At 34.8% G+C, this 18,859-nt stretch overlaps 1 protein-coding gene across 2 annotated transcripts in view; it reads right to left on the bottom strand.

The window, feature by feature from the left end:
• LOC147077327 (uncharacterized) overlaps window positions 1-18,859 on the bottom strand; it is a 233,451-nt gene that overhangs the window by 183,402 nt on the left and 31,190 nt on the right. The gene's annotated exons all lie outside the window — the stretch shown is intronic.

Genomic DNA, 18,859 nt, shown 5'->3' with positions numbered 1-18,859 from the left:
TTTTCAGCTGAGACTGCAGACCGAGGACAATGTCAAGGCCAAAAAACGGGTGGGAACAGAAACACACGATCTTACACAGAATTTATTTTCTTATGATCAGGTTACCTACGGTAAAGTCAAAGATTAGAGTTATTTTTATAATATTAAGTGTACAGTCACCGGCAAAGTCAGGTCACTGGCAAGACTCTGAAGTTACGTGGCAAAAATGATTCTTTTGACAGTGATAACTGTTAACTTTTGACAGTGACAACTGATAACTTTTAAAAGTGGCGACTTCGGGATCGGTGGCAATCGCGGCTCGAGTGACGGCCAAGGGCGCAGCCTGTGCAGCCGCGGTCAGGGGCGCAGCTGTTGCGGCGGCAGTCGTGACTATTAGAGACGGCAGAAAAGCCCCCCCGCTTGACTCCGGTATTCACCGAACACGGTCTTCGGCTTCACAGCAACGATCAATTTGCGGGACCGATTCCCACGTAGGGCGGAATCGGTTTGTCGGTCACAACTCTCCGGTATCCAACCGCATACCTTCACCCACCACACAGATATCAATCAAACTGTATGAGGGGATCGAATATCGGCGAGAATCGGTACGTCGGCGGCGAAGGGTGCAGACAGGGCGAAGGCAGAAATGCACCTGCTCGACTCCGGTATCCACCGAACACGGTCTTCGGCCTCACAGCAACGATCGGTGAAAGACGAAATCGGCACTGAAAGTATTTTCTCTTGTACTGCTATGCTGTAATTGATTGAATATTAAACATATTTTTATTACCAATGATTCTAAGTTTAATGATAATGACGCGAATAAGTTAAATAAGAATAAAGTGACGGCTACGATATAATACATGAAATATACGAGATATTAATAATTGGCAATGTGTTATAAATGCAATTTCGGCGATATGGATTATTAACTTTTGATTATTATAGCAAGGCTGAAGTAGGCTGTGATTAGTGTGGAGGTAGGCTTGGCTTATCTGAGGGTTGCGAGAGCAGCGAAGAGTAGGGTCGTAGGCTGTGGTGGTTCCCATGGATTATGTGGCAGTAGGCTGCGGCAGGCTGTGTTTTTTCTTTGGGAAAACCAATGATTCGGTCAGCTGCACTTTAACTGGTGTCAATATGTCAATTTGAATTACATAGCAAACTAAAATAGAACATTTTTTTGTCCGATCCTAATTGGATCGTAATATGGGTCTCCACAGAGTGGAGTTTGTATTAACTGATTTTGATTTTACGAGAAATGGATGACAGCCACTTGCTTAACCTATTAGGTCCATACCTACTCTAACTCATACACAAATCAAAAAAAAATATTTAGCTACTTGCCACACCCAGAATTCAATGCTGGGATCCACGACGCTATAGCCTAGGGGCTCTTAACCGCGTGCCCGAGTCACTGTCATGCTTTCCCTGCAAAGTAGTTTAAGAAACTTTGAAATAAGGAGCTTACAAAATTAAATCCAGTTTTGGTTCCACATAATATTTGTGCGAATCTTTATTTTCAACCTTTAACAAAATGAAATCAAAAACAGGAACTCGACTTACTTACCTACCTTGATAATTTGATCTTTCATGATCCTGACTGACATCTTACACTATTTCGAAAAGTCAGTAAGTGAAATGCAATGTAGAAAATTTCACTAATAGCCCGTGTTATTTTGAATATTGTTTTCAATCTTTATTGTATTTTATCTCTTTTTATTTTCTATATTATGAAACTGTATGGGTGTTTTATGCTTCTTTTGTAAATTCCTTCACAGGCGATAAAATGTCAATAAATGTATTATCTACCTCCCGATATAATAAATGTACCTACCTACTTAACACAATATAATACATAATTTTTTTTTTTTTTAAATCCAATGTGCGTCCGCCTCTATTATCCCAAATTTCAAATGCGCCCGCTACCGCAAAGAGGTTAAGAACCCATGCTATAGACCAACGCTTAAGCCGCGCTGCCATCGTGAACATCGACATAATTTTCTACAATAATATTTATTCATTTTAATATTGCTAAATGAGAAATAAGATTGATACAAATGAAGTGGTGGACTATTCAGAATACAAGCTATATAATAAGTTCCCTATAATGTGATGACAACATATTATTTGGAAGTAATAAATAAACATTTATTTTATTGAATGAATAGCAATCATTATTCATAAGATGTTTATCACACTTGAATGGTCAAAGACATAGCTTATAATAAGTATGTTTAGAATCATCTTCAAATGTGTTAATCTTGCCAATTTTTTGAATAATAAAATGCCTAATTCTTGTCAAATTTGGGATCACAGAGATTATCAATATAATTTTTTATCGTGAATATTTTACAAAAATTATCTCGTCATAAATTATACTAATGGTTTTATAAATGCGTTAAAAATTAATAAATGTAAAAAATCTTAACACCACTGCACAGTTATGTACTGAAATATGACTATATTCTAAAACATAAGAGCGAGAGGTTTAAAAGAATACTATTTTATGTAACAAAAATACTTTATGCAGTCATCAAATGTTTAAAATAACTATAAAGGATAATAAGGCTTCAAAATTATATAAATAGATTATCTCCAACGTTTAAGGAGTGTCCAGGATCATGATTTTAAAATACAATACAAACTCAATTTTGACCTACGACGAGCATGTACCCCCTTAATGTGTATTTACAAAAGCCTATTAATCAATTGATTTTTTAATTTACTTTTATAACGATTATTTTGCCCACGTTCGTTAAAAATAAATGCGGACACAAAGCTCCCTGTTTTCTTATCCAAAATCAAATAGTTTTCAGCACTTCGACAAAAGTAATCACTTGAGACTAGAGTTGGGTTCCAGGAATTTCCCGACGGACAATATTTTTGTTGTTTGAAATATCGCTCGGTGAGTATTTATTCGCTTGCCAAATGCAGTTATACATTAGCGGCCACTGATAGCAGAAGATATACCTGTAGGCGGCCTACTTTCTCTGAACTGTGATACTGTTGCATAATATTAATAATGTTGTTATTTTCAGAATGGCCATAACGTTCTGATCAATATAAAGGCAGAAAATATATTAGTCGTCATTACAAAAGAATTTGTTGTCAATGCAATCCGCCCAATCGATAATGGCAATTCTCAACGTGACTGCTCGAATCCATTAGAACGTTCCAATTATTATAAATGTTTTTAAGTCCTATTTATAGAACTTTAAAATGTAAGAAATAACTCAAGATAAATTTAGATAGTTTTTGAAATTTAAAAGACAGAAGTGCATGGCATTTACATTTTTAATGGTTTATGGCATATTGCCACTGCAGCTGTTTTCAACGATGCAAATACTGGTCGCCCAACTTAGGCAACTTTTTTCGTGCACTGCCAGTTGTGTTACACGAAGAATGTTAGCTTTCAATTCGCCAATAATTGTTGCTTAACTGTCGGCATCAGCCAATGAATTCGCAACCCCCCACATGAAATATCGCCTGACTTGAGGATGGGAAATGATGCAATCAAGGGACTTTTATGGATCGGTCTCAATCCATATGCGGCATAATTCATACTAACAAACCCGTTTAGCGAGAATGAGCAAAATCACTAAATCCAATTTTGCAAGAAAATGCAATTATAGGTGTGCGAATCGATAACATATTTTCTAGGTAGTTTTGGTAAATTTGTGAACGTGACTCTAATCGTAATATATAATCTAACCTCAGGCGGCGGAGGAAACCGCTCCGTAAACTCTGATTTTGATCGATTTACAATGCTTGAGACCCTATTTCATCGGCATCAACAAAAATGCCCGTACCAAATAAGAAACAAAAACTTGGTGGAGCTAGTAGTAGTAATTCTAAATGACAGTGAAAATGTAAAACCGTTCAGTTATAGGAATCCAATAAAAAGGCGTGCTTAAAATGCCTCCACGACCTATATCAAAGAATAAAAAATATGCTTTCTTCTAGAAACACGGTGAAAGATAGAACCTCTCTTAGTTATTTTTAATCCTTTTTTAATAGAATTATTAAAAAACTACTTTTTCATTTTCTCCCAATAAAAAAAGAAAGATTATATTTGGAAAAATTTGGCACGCTTACCTACGTAAAAAAGGTTCGTCAATACCGTGTCTAGGTATAATATTTCTACCAAGATCTTTTACTTATAATGAACTGTTATTTAAAGATATCAATTTAATAATAATTTTAAATGTTTTTTTAGATTATCGCTAGAAGCACTGTACCGGCAAATGTCGCGAGTCTCATATCGTCCTGGAACGTGACTGAAGCACAAGCGTCTAGCGAAGACCTACACATTGACGAACAAGACATTAAGCAAGAACTCAAGGATTATATTAAAAGGTACAAAGATGTCGCCTGTCGCAATAGTGATATTTTTCAATCGAATATGGTTAACACAGAATTATTAGTGGCTGTTATACAATTGGAAAAAAAATCGTTTCATAAAGAAAATTTTGTGTGCAGTGTCTGTTTTGATTTTTTTTCGTCGTTCGAACTAATGTTGCTTCACAAAGCTATACACACAACTACAATTGCGAAAACGACTGATTTCGTTGCTAGGCTTGCTGAATGTGACGTGGTTCATTTTTCAAGATTTCGTTCTGGTCACGTCATGAAATCACTCAAAATGACTTATTCTGATGGAAATCACTTCAAGTGCAATATTTGCAATTACTCATGCAGAAATTCAAGTACAATGAAAACACACAAAATGCGCCATTCTGAGAAGACATTAAAATGTGATATATGCAATTACTCATGCATACAATCAGGTCACATGAGAACACACAAAATGACTCATTTTGGTGACAATCCATTTCAATGTAATGATTTCAATTACTCGTGCAAAACGTCTAGTGTCATGAATTTGCACAAAATGACACATTCTGGTGAAAAACCATTTAAATGTAACAATTGCAATTACTCATGCCGAGAGTCAAGTATAATGAAAAGACACGCGATGACTCATTTTGGTGAAAAACCATTTAAATGTGATAAGTGCATTTACTCATGCAGACAGTCAGGTAAAATGATAATACACAAAATGAGTCATTCGGGTGAAAAGCCATTTAAATGTGATATATGCAATTACTCGTGCACAACGTTTGGTTACATTAAATTGCATAAAATGACCCATTCCAGTGAAAAACCTTTTAAATGTGATAAGTGCAATTACTCATGCAGAAAATCAAGTAACTTAAAAATACACAAAATGATTCATTCTGGTGAAAAACCATTTAAATGTGACAATTGCAATTACTCATGCAGACAGTCAAGTAAAATGAAAAGACACACGATGACTCATTCTGGTGAAAAACCATTTAAATGTGATAAGTGCAATTACTCATGCAGACAGTCAGGTAAAATGATAATACACAAAATGAGTCATTCGGGTGAAAAGCCATTTAAATGTGATCTATGTAATTACTCATGCACAACGTCTAGTCACATGAAATTGCATAAAATGACCCATTCCAGTGAAAAACCTTTTAAATGTGATAAGTGTAATTACTCATGCAGACAATCAAGTCACTTGAAATCACACAAAATGACTCACTCTGGTGAAAAACCATTTAAATGTGATAAGTGAAATTACTCATGCAGACAGTCAGGTAAAATAAAAAGACACACAGTGACTCACTCTGGTAAAAGCCATTTAAAAGTGACAAGTGCAGCTTTTCATGCAAACGATCAATTAACATGAAAATACACAAAAGACTCATTCTTGTGATAAACCATTTAAACGTGACAAATGCAATTACTCATGTAGACAGTAAGATAACATAAAAAGACACGAAATGAGTCATTCTGGTGAAAAGCCGTCTAATTGCGATATATTCAATTTTTATGCTCGACGTATGGTAGCATGAAAATGCACAAAAAGACTCAAATTGGAGAAAAGCTACTTAAATTATAATTACTCGTGCATCAAATCTGGTAACATGAAATTGCATAAAAAGACTCATACTGACTCATACTCAACAAAAATACTCATACTGTATACTCATAGTAAAATAGTTACCTACTTTGATTTAATAAACAAAAATCGATTGCCAAAGTAGCGTGATTTCGAAGATTGCTGATGAGTAGGTATTCAATGACCAATAGTTAAATATTTGTCGCTATTAGTATGTCATACCGTAGCATAATGGATGAATGCGACGATTTGGGGCGTTTACCCGTGGAGATGCCGGGTTCGATTCCCAGCCGGTTGGCTTACTTTTTTCAAAAAAAAAAATTCTATTGGTTATAATATACTCTCTCAGTAAGTGTTTTTCTAAATTATATAATGTTCAATAATCAGAATGATATATTCTTAAATCTTGTGAATTATTCCTTTGAATAAAAGAAATAGTTAATTATATCTTATTTTACGTATGAATATGGCATAATTTTAGATATTTTATAGATAAATGAGTATTTTTTGACAAAGTATATTATTTTATGGTTTGGTTTCGCAGGGTATAAGGCGATGTACATTTTTTTGATAATTTACAATATCAACTACTGTAACAATTAATAAATATGTATCTGAAAACATTAAAGTCAAAGATAAACTTATAATTTAAAAAAATGCTATAACACGTGAATTTGTCAAAGGACCTCATCTTATTATTACTTAGGTACATATTTTTTATGGTCATATTATTTAGGTATTATTAAAATTTTGTTTAATAAGTGTTCTTTGATGTATTTAAGAGATTTTTACTAGTTAATAGTTTTTTTTATTTTTAATATGTTTTAAAAAAAACATCGATTTCTATAAAAATATAAATGTGTGCAAGCTTCGTATTTTGCGCTAGGTGTCTTTGCACGCTATCGAGGGTAGTTTTTACATAAAAAACAGAACCAACTTCTTGTAATTGTTACAATAAGTGCTAATACTTCGATACAAATTAATGAAAAAAACTACCCTCGATAGTTGCCGATAGCGTCCGATATCAGTCTTGTGTATAGAATAGATACCTTGGTAGGTGAAGACATCTCCTTAATTGAAATACAAAAAAAAATGTAAAATCGTCATCGTATTTTCGTTTATGCCTGTAAATTATTGGTGTTATTTAATGTTCTGTGCATGCTCCTCTTAATCGATAATTATTAAACTTTTGCCTTGTTATGGTAATAATAGTTATGTCCAAAGAGATTGGACTTGGTTCCGTCTAAAGAAAATGTCAGCCGACGGAAGTTTTGTTTTGAAAGAATGAACCCAACATTTTTAGTCGTTTGACAAGTGGAAGGTACCTGCTGAATATGACGATAGCTTGGTTAAAAACTGTATTTAGTGACAATATCATATTTTATATATAAATAAAGAAAATCGGAAACTTATTTGGTTTTATTCACACTATCCCATTCATAATAGGTAGCACCTGTTCGCACAAGGAAACTACCTACATTAATATGAGATTCCTTATTGAAACCCATATAGTTATTGCCATCTCCCGTCAGAGCGAAGAATGTGCTTTCTCTTTCTTTGCTCGGTATGCTGGTTACTGGTGATCGTCTGTTATTTGGACTTAGGAGTGACAAATAAATACCTCGGAATGGTCTAAAACGGCGATTTTAATTTGGCTTATACTTTTACTATTTATTACATTTTATCAATTTTTCGGAACGCGAGATGTATAATACCTATGTTTACAATTTTATTGCAATCTCTGGAAACCTAAACTTTTTCGCTTTCGATGTCGCTATCAGCGAGAAGCGCTTTAGCGCTGCAAGCGATCTCCCATCACAAAAGCAGTAAACACAAATGGAGAGTTGCATTTTTTTGCCTTCTGACAAACAACATTGCCGGATATTTATTTTCTTGTTATCGACCATTACTATGAGTTAGCTCGGAAATGGTTCCGGCCTCTCCAGGCCTCCAGAGGAGTGTGACATTATGTATTCTTTCAAATAAAAAAAATCGGAGACTTTATAAAAAAATTTGACGTATAAATATCTTTCAAGCAGGTTTAATCTTAACGGTAATCACTTAAGTACGTTTCCATTATTTTCATTGTCCAAATTAATAAAGAAGGCATTCCATGCATTGAACAGTTATCGGCGGCTACATATCTCCAATTCTTAATACGGCGAAAATTTAGGTTGGTAGATATGTCAGTCAAATTCGGATGTGTTCGTGCTACCGGTGAAGAGCGATCCTAGACTGATGAAGCCGAATCAATGTCGCCTAGTCGATAACTCGGTAATAAGTCAGAATAGACGTTTTACACGTCTTGAGTGTAGGTACTTAGTATTTTTATTGTTTATATTTACAATAATGTTCTATTAGGTTTTGACGATTTATTATTCATGATAATATAGGGGGTTTTTTACAAACTCCAACTATTTTTTTTTATTGTAACCCATGACTAGATACCTAGGTAGGTAAAGGAAATTTACCTTCTTTATTGCATTGATTTGTTATATATGTTAGAGTTAAAAGACGTACTCATTGTCAGTGTTTATTTGCCTTCTGGTGAGTGTACATAGTGCTTGAAGATGCCGAAAAGCAAAACCCGGATCGCAAATAATACCGCCATAACATACCTCTTGAGACTCGAGGGAGAACCAGCCATCGAAAAAAATATTTAATTGATTTTATTTAAGAGAATTCAGAAGAAAGAAGAGTCTATGTCTAAAAAAAAAATTATCTTTTTTCATTCTATAACAAGTAAAATATTCTATATGCACATTATGTGGATATCAAGTCACACTGCAGATAAATATTACCTACTCTATAAACTTAGGGAAGGTAAAGAAACAACTTGTTAATAGGAATGGATAATAATTTTATTAGAACATTATAAATAGGATAATTAAATATTATTACACTTAAAATTAGTTAAAATTATGAAATAAAACCCTAAACATATACTTTAAAATTGCTGAGCTGCATCCTATACCGTGTGATACAGCTGAGAGCAAAAAATTGTACACGGGTATATATTGCATTTTATACAAATATACCTGGTGTGGGACTTGCATCCAGGATATCAGCACACGAATGTTGAATGGTCATCCTAGAAGCGAGGAAGATGGCCAACGTTGTCCAAATGCATCTCATCGATAGGTTGCGGGACATCATTTCTCCTGCCTGCTGGTGGCTCTGTGTCTACCTGCGATGTCGACATGTTTCTTGGCCGACCTCGTGCTGGCGGTGTTAAAATGTTGACTACCCGACCTTCATACCGAAGCATAGCTTTTGCTAATCTGATTCGGTACGACAACAGTCCCATAATATCCGTTCGGGGTACATTTTCTGGTTTGCAGTTCTGCATATACATCAACCAACAATTTACCACCGCCAAGTCCACAAAGTGGTTAAAAACTCTCACAGGCCATTTGCATGTCTTCATCGCAGTCCTGTAATAAGCAATCATCCGATCGCAAAGATCAATGCCACCCATGGACATATTGTAGTGTGCTTTACAATGGCCGGCTGAGTGACATTGATCTTCCTCTTTACTTCCTTCGCCCATCACAATATGCAGGTACCAACAGGAGTACTGCCGACCTCGGTGGAAAGTAATAACACGTATTTATTATCTTCCCACTTGACTACACAGACTTTGTCTTCCTGCTGAAACTTCTCATCCCAATCTTCCCTCTCAATTGCCTTATCGTTTTTTAATTTCTTTATCACATCGCCGATTCTATTACCTACTTTTGACAGTTACAATAAAGGATAGTTTGTCTTGAAGTAACGAATCGGCGAGCTATAAACTGGTGAAAAAACTATCAGTATAGACAATGCAGGAAGAGTCATTGGCGAGAGTCCGGCAGAGTAACTTGACCACACGTGCGCCCAGGCCGAACTGCTTTATATCTCCATCCGATACCTTTCCCTTCTCTACATTATATGTGAAAATCTAACACTAATCCATCTCTGGCCGCGAGAACAAAATTTTTAAGACCTACATGATTTGGCTTGTTAGGCACAAATTGTCTGTATTCACAGCGGCCAGTGAACGGCATCATTTGTTCGTCGATGGAATTATGAGCAGGTCTGGGCAAAGTATGGGATGTTTTTAGTAGCTCACTCAAAAAGGGACTAATCTTCCAAAGTTTATTTGTGCAGCCCGTGCGGTCAGCAGTATTATCTGCAAAATGTAAGTGATTCCGCAGTTCGAAGTACCGGTCTCTGGGAATTGCTTAATATTAAGTAAATCAGGTTTATAATGTCTAATTTTACAGTGTTTGACGCATACCAATGAAGGCGCAGTACCCATTGTTTGAAACTCAACGAGTGGAATCATTCGGTCATATTATCATATTTAATGAAATGTGGTCAATTCACGTCGTAGGTTATTTGCGCGTTTTAACACATGCCACGCATTGTTTCTTCTTAAAAAAGAGTAAACATGGCCACAGCAGTTGTGTCAGTGTATTTGAATACCTATGTTTCCTGTTCGCAGTAAAATACAATATATTATACTTAATATTATATGATGATCTGATCTTTGCAATGTTGGCATTTAAAAAAAGTACTCTGTGATTAGATAAAACCCTTCTCTATAAAAACGTCAGCAATTTCATATCACAAACCTTACCTCAATGACAAACATACCCCTGATAAAAGTTTGCAATCCCTGATAAATATTATAAAATAAATAACATTTCGCAAACGATTTCTGCGAGAGGCGACCTTCGAGTACCTGCCTGCGCCCAATGCTATTGTCTATCCCTAAACCTCGGCCGAGCCAAGCTCGCTTCGATCCCAAGAAACGGTAAATTTTCAAAACCCAAAAAGACCTGAGAATATTCGGGAATTAAGCTATACTATTCAGACTTCCTACGCGTCTCCCTTCCTTCCGTCACATGATAATAATTAGAGATATTTTTCAATCAGTATGAAAAAAAACTGCGAAGCGGTGATACCATCCAAGGGTCCGCTACCCACGCGGCGGATATACCATGCCAACAGAAAACCACACTTGTTTCAACATAATAAATCAGTGTATCCCTTGTGTGTTATAATAATTCATATAACCACCTTTCAAGCAGCCCGTGAACCTAAGGTGGGTCAGTGTTACTCCAGATAATGTACCTAAAAATTAATTATATCATATTCATATATATATATATATATATTATTGATTAATTTAATAAAACGCAGAACTTTGAGTGCTTCATCAACTTCCGACTCAGAGAGACATACGAGTATCTAAAGTTGATAATGTCCCTCTGAAGCGGACGAAACCGGTCCAGATTTTTTAAAAATAAAAGTAAAATATGTACTTATAATCTTGCGATTTATTAAATTAATAATACAATGCAGTTCCACAATTTATTGATAGTAAACACATTAAAAGAAATTCCAATATGTAATTGACATAATTCTTTATTTTAAAAAAATATTTATTATTTTTCCTTGTTAGCTAGACACCACACTGCGCCTTCAGGAATACACGTCGCTCCGAAGTCTCTTAGCATAATTCCAGGTCATACCAACATTTCGTAGGTGCACTCTATAGATAGATGATATGGATCTACTTTCCAGGAAACCAGAATCTAATAGGCTGGAAGCAGGATGAAGTTTTTTCTCGAAACCCAGTAAAGCTACCTCTAGACTTCTCGGTACCCAGTTTTTTTGCTGTCACGTGCATCCTCCAAACATTATGAATCCAGCGGGCTTAAGGGTGTACCTGTGGGCATTTAGTGCTCCGCTCTTTCGGTACCATTATACGACAGCATTTGTCCAGCGGTTATCCAGTCACTGAGAGACATCTCTAGTCTATTAAAATTTTATCAGCTTAGCGAGCTCGATCACATCGCGTATTTTCGTCTGTTTCCTTATCAATTAGCTTTTCTTGCAATCTTTAACCGTTGTGCCCAAGAAGCACTTTTTCATGTCTAGTTGCGCAAGCTATCCATATTTTTTAAATTTTATCTTACATTAAGAGTTCATGTTTCAGATACTTACGTGAGCGTTGGTAGCACAAATATGTTGAACACTTTACACAAACACAATGTGAGGTAGGTCGCTTGAAGATACTATTCAGGAATGTGAAAAGGATCACCTGCATAATATGAATAATATTGTTTTAAAAAGGTTATTCACCAACATGTCTCATTTCATGTTTTATAAGACTACTAAGTAGCGAGTATCTATATGAACATACATTGCATTTATAAGGTTTTTCACCGGTATGTGTCGCTTTATGTCTTTTAAGATCACCAATATGCGAGCATCTATATAAACATACACTGCAATAATAAGGTTTTTCACCGGTATGTGTCATTTTATGTTTTTTAAGACCACCTAGTCTCGAGGACCCATATGAACATACATTACATTTGTAAGGTTTTTCGCCGGTATGTGTCATTTTATGTCTTTTTAGCTGAGATGATGTCGTGGATCTATATGAACATACATTGCAATTATAAGGTTTTTCAACGGTATGTGTCATTTCATGTCTTTTAAGATCACCAATATGCGAGCATCTATATAAACACACACTGCATTTAAAAGGTTTTTCACCGGTATGTGTCATTTTATGTTTTTTAAGATCACCGAATCTCGAGGACCCATATGAACATACATCACATTTATAGGGTTTTTCACCGGTATGTGTCATTTTATGTCTTTTAAGCTGACATGGTGTCGTGGATCTATATGAACATACATTGCAATTATAAGGTTTTTCACCGGTATGTGTCATTTTATGTTTTTTAAGATCATTGAGTCTCGAGGACCCATATAAACACATTACATTTATAAGGTTTTTCACCAGTAATTGTCATTTTAAGTACTCTGACATTACTATGTTGCGAGACTACTATACTTTGATTTTGATCAGGAATCACGTCCATGTGCAGCATTTTGTGAGTTTTTAGAGCATTTTCGGATCCGAAAACTGCGTTACAATTGCAGCAAATCAAATTATGTGAGAAATGGATTACTCTTTTAAGAATAAGTCGAATTTCCTTCGGCGCATCTCGTTCTAAGATTTCTTGTTTGATGTTGTTCTCATCTATCGTCACTTCTGAATACTGTATCGTTCTATCCTGGATGCCATCATCTGAGGATTGTTGACTCTCATCTGTATCGTGATGCCTCGTAAAAAATCCCTTGGTAGAAACCTAGAAAAATCGTAAAAATCGATATCAATATTATTAATTATGAGTTATAATATTCATTTTGTTTTTCTGACACTTTTGTTTTTCAGCTACTTCAGATATTATTAAATAGCGAAGTGAGAGTGAAATATTGTTACGGAAAGATCCATAAGTGGGTCAAAACAATGCACTTATATGTATGTATACATCATCTCCGAGAACAATAATTATATCGTGTTCTGTTTTAGTGTCGTTTGAGAGTGTGCACAGTGCCTGCCATGCTGAAAGGCAAAGCTAGAAAATTATAATATTCAAAATTCATCAAGCAACCTCGATCATTGACAGTATTTTAATATTTCATACATCAGAATTCCACATGATTTAAAAGATGATTAACGACAGGTGCTATTCCGTATTAGATTAAATGAGGCCAATAATTCCCAGTAGAAACCTTTACTGTTGGTTTCAATATATTGTTAATTTGGAACATGATTATTAAAAAATATCATCACTATTATTAATGTGCAAATAAATTAATAACGTTTGGCTTGCCCAATTTTGCGGCACACTTCGTTTTTGTCTATGAATTATTGGTCGCAAAGAGTTATTTGAACACAAATTTCCATTAATTTTATTTGTCTCGTCTGCAACAGATTAGGGTAAGGGTCTAATGACTCCGCACTAAAAATATACGCTGTATGCAAGAAAAAGTGAACCAAGAATATCTTACTTTAGAGATGAATCTTTAACCACAGCACATGACTACACCCTTTAAAGAAGGTATTTGTTTTTTATAATATTATTAATTTATAACAAAGCACATGGGAGACTTCAAATTTGATGTCAGGAGAAATATTGCTAGTTTCATGACTACGGATACGGATTGGTAAATAGACAAAATTGGTGTACATGGAGTCCAATATAGGTGAGACCCTACAGACTCAATTACATCAAATAAATTCACTGCTTTTTGTGATTCACATTCTGGTGAAATCATGATTTATTAAAAAATGAAGCATAAATGAAGCATGTTGCATATATGGATGACATTGATATCATACAACAAGTAAGTATGTAAAATACAGTCTGCATGATGTGGTAGTTGCTACGATCGGAGAATACTGTCATTATATTCAAAATTAAATTAAAATACAACCCTTTTCTCCCATAAAAATTACGTATTTTATTCCAAAATGGCCCTCCAATACTATTTTTGTGTTGAGAACACGCATCATGGAAAATTTATCATAAACCATACTTAAATGCATAGTTCAACAAATGACTGATGATTATTGTAAGATAGTTCCGTATAATATAATATATAATAATAATCTAATAAATAATTAAAACAATACTGCTGAAGATTTTTTTTTTATTTGAAATAAATTCGCGATCTTTTTTTTTCGGAAACATAATTCAGTATAAGAACTGGATGACAGCTATCAGCTGTTCTTTGACGTTTCGCGCACGTGGGTGCGAAACGAATTTGGATTAAAGATTTAAAAAGTATCTAAAGAATTCTGACGTCAGCCTATTATTGGGTGGCGATTTTGAACGATTAATATAACAATATTGTTGCGGTGTGTTCGAAAGTGTCGATAAGAACTTTTATTTGACTAGGTACCCCCTCCGACTTAGAACTGAACTAGCCTAAAGCAAGGGTTCTCAATCTGATCTAGAAGGCAGGACCGGTTGAAGGTATAACGCCCTATAACGCTCTTACCCGGTCCTGGTATAACCAGAGCGGGGTAACGTCACTAGTAAGGGGAAGTGCTTTGCGAACATTTCTGTTTCTCTGGGCTGTGGGATTGATTCAATAATCAATGTTGTGAAGAAAATCGGTTTTCTTTTTTCGTTCTAACTATCAATTTATGGTGTAAATCCATATTATAAATGATTTAATTTAATAAAACACATTTTTTAGTACTTATTCCACTCTAAATAAATGAATTTGGACAGGTTTCGTCTGCCTTAGAGGGATATTTTCAACTGTTGAAAACAGTTGGCAGAAAAACAGAGGCGGACGAAACGGGTCCAGATTTATTTATTAAAAGTGGAATAAGTAGATACCTACTAAAAATGTGTTTTATTAAATTAAATCAATAATAATATGAAACTAATCAGTATTAACCCGCAAGTGATTAAAATATTTTTTTTTAATATTTAACTCATGATTTTTTAGAAACATTGAAGTCGTTTGTTAGTAGGTAAATAATATGTCCAAACCTTATTAAAAGTTGTATTATGATTAAAAAATAACAGAAATATCCATATAGTGAATATAGAGTTTCTCTATGATTCCTCATTGTCAAATCAATAAAATATTTTTTGACAATCAAGATATTAGGTTTTTACCCTCTTCTGAAAAAAAGTGTTTTGTGACATTTGCTGTTTTTACGCCAAGGTCTTCGATTGCTTTAGTTGATTTTGAAAAATAGAACTGCCAAATATTGGCCTCCACCAAGGTCGTGCGATTTGTTATATCTGGATTATTTCCAGTAAAACTTCGTGGATTCACTGGTTTACGCAGATAAACCCAATGGAAGCCAATATTGTTCACGATGTACGACCAGCAGTGCTCGAATAAGTGACATCCAAATTGGGTGACCAGAGTTTTCTTCGTTGAGAATATATCTATTTATTTATTTATTTATTTATTTAAGAATACAAAACATTGTGGACATAACAAATCTAAATTCAAGACGTACACAACATGAGATTTACATTATAAGTCAAACATTACCCTCACAAGAGAGAAGAGAATATAGAAAAAGAAATATATATATAATAACAATAATAATAACAAAAAAAAATATATAATCAAAACATACTTAAGTATAATTTAATACAGAAAAATATAATTTTTGAGAACGGAAAATATACAATTTTATACAGAAAAATACAGTTTCAAAAATAAAATGCAAAGTACATCATTGAAAATGTCTATGTATTTAGGGAGCGCATTTACTAGTCTTGCACCCCTCGCTAATGGTGCCTGATAGGCTTGACGCGAGGAAACGGTTCCAATCCAGAATAAATCATGACTGCGACCACGTAGGTAATTGACAGGCGCATGGAAATTCAAATTCATTAGGACACCGGGATTGGAAACCATCCCTCGCGATAACAGGCAAAAGTGTTTCAACAGCAGAAGAGACCGACGAGATTCAAGAGAGTGAAAAGTAAGCATGCCTTGTAGAAAAGCAGTCGGAAAATAATCATCTGACGAATTATCGAAAGGAAAATAGTTAAATGTTTTAAAATAAAGACATCGAAGAAATTTCTTCTGGACGCGTTCTAAAATAAGCTTATAGGAAACCTCATAAGGACACCAGATAATCGACCCATATTCAAGAATGCTACGCACTAATGAGACGTAGAGTGTACGTAATACATTAGGACTCTTGAATGGTTTGGATTGTCGCATGATGAATCCTAGAAGCTTACTCGCACGTAGAGCCGTGGAAGTTATATGCGAGTGAAAGGATAATGAAGAATCAAAAATTATCCCAAGATCTTTCGCCTCAGATTGACGTTTTAAAGAATTTTTTGACATAATATAATTGTATTTAATCGGAGTTCTTGACCTAGAAAAAGTAATACAAAAGCATTTGTCAGTATTAAATTCTAATTTATTCTTTTTTGACCAACTTTCAATTGAACAGAGATTTCTCTGTAACATGCAACAGTCCAACTCATTCCGAATTGGTGCATATAATTTCAAATCATCCGCAAAAAGTAAAAATTCTACTCCATCCATGGCTTTAACTATATCATTGATAAATATGAGGAACATAATTGGTCCAAGATTTGATCCTTGGGGAACACCTGAAAGAGTTTGAAAGACTTCAGATGCACACCCAGCGTACTCGACATATTGACAACGATGCGAAAAATAAGATTTGAAAACATTTACAAAATTAATAGATCCGCCTACTGCACTTAGTTTAGTTAAAAGAATATCATGATCAACTCGATCGAAAGCCTTTGACATATCCGTATAAATTGCATCAACTTGACAATGATTGTCTAGTGAACGAGATATGTATTCAGTGTACTCCATGAGGTTGGTAACTGTTGATCGAGTAGATCGAAAACCATGTTGAGCGTCAGTCAGCTGACCATCCACATGTGTATATATATATTTATGTAAAATGGACTCAAATAGTTTGACCGGTGCAGAGAGAACAGCCACTGGTCGGAAGTTAGTTATTTCAGATACCGAGCCATTTTTATACACCGGTCGTATACGAGTTAAGCTCCAACATTCAGGGAAGGTAGATTTACTTAAACATAGATTGAAAATATACAACAAAGGATCGCTTAAAAGTTTTTTGCATCCTTTTAATAGCCATGGAGGAATGCCATCTGGACCTACTGAGGATTTCGGATATAGTCTAGAAAAAGCATATTTCATATCTGACTCATCAAGAGGACCAATATTTAGTATGGGCCAAGAAGACGAAAAGTATTCAGGTTGAGGTTGAAGTTTTGGTGGAATCGTGGAATAAACTGACCTAAAATATTCAGCAAAACCGTCAGCGATGGATTTATAGCCATTCAATACACTACCCCCAAAAGACATAGACGATAGCTGTGCAGAAGAGTTACGTAAGCTCCTAACATACGTCCAAAAAGTTTTCGGGTCTGAGGTTAAATTCAAGGAAATTTTCTCAATGTACGCTTTGTGAGCAGCGTCAATGGCGCGATGAACTCTTCTGCGCATATCAGAGAAAGCACCATAATCATTCAGGCACTTCGAGCGCTTCCATCGTTTATGACAGATGGCTTTTAAGTCAATGGATTTAATAATGCTATGAGTGAACCATTTAGGGTAGCTGCGCGAAGTACCTGAAGACTTCTTAATGGGAAAAGACTTGGAAAATACACTATAAATATTTACATAGAAAACATCAATTGCACTATTAATATCATCGGTACTATATAAAGCATTCCAATCAATACTCTGCATTTCATAATACATTTGTAATAGGTCACCTTTGAAGAAATTCCATTTATTAAAAAAGAAAGTTTCCGATATCATATCGATCGAGAACATATCGATCTTTCGAATATAAAATAAATTTTATAGTTGTGTTATTAGTGAACCTGTAAATGAACGTACCTGGTCCATTGGGTTGTGTTGAGCTTGAGTTGAAATGATCGCATTGATCGCATACAAGTACGATGTGAATTACATAATATTTACCTATTTAAAATATTGTATAAATAGGTAAGTAGGTACCTGATTTATTGGCTCGCTTTTTGAATATGAGCAACTGGGTTGCGGATCACTGTCTTTGGAAAATTCATCTTTGAAATCAACTAGGAGAGAATCAATCTCAGTTTTAATATCGGCAAGGCTGGTTACAGGGCTCTGAAAAACAAGACAGAAGGTATTTTATAATACGTGTTTACACCTATATATTATTATTAAGCGTTGTGCGCAAACACATGACCGTTTCTGTATGTGACCTATTAACACGATTCGATACTGTCTACTATTATTAATAAATGTTCAATAATAAAGTTGTCTTCAAAATAATGAAAGTAGTAAACCAGCAGCCACAGAGACGCAGAACCTATAGGTAGGTAGGTGCCTAGTCAAATAATCATTGTGAAGTGTCAATACAACGATGTATAATTTATTACGTCATGTTTCAGTTAGTAAAGTCCAATATATCGTGCAACTGTTGTATTTGCAATGGTAAGACACCACTTCGACGTAGAATAAACACAATCTTACAATGATTAATAAGTTTGGAAAACCTAACCTCAATAGTGCTGTTGGCATCATAAGCATTCTCTTGCTTTAAAC

Source organism: Rhyacophila brunnea, unplaced genomic scaffold (genome assembly GCF_057557595.1).
Source record: "Rhyacophila brunnea isolate RB1 unplaced genomic scaffold, BYU_Rbru_1.0 scaffold_13, whole genome shotgun sequence".
Taxonomy (NCBI): domain Eukaryota; kingdom Metazoa; phylum Arthropoda; class Insecta; order Trichoptera; family Rhyacophilidae; genus Rhyacophila; species Rhyacophila brunnea.
The sequence above is the reverse complement of the archived record's forward strand: the minus strand, read 5'-3'. Positions and strand labels throughout refer to the sequence as shown.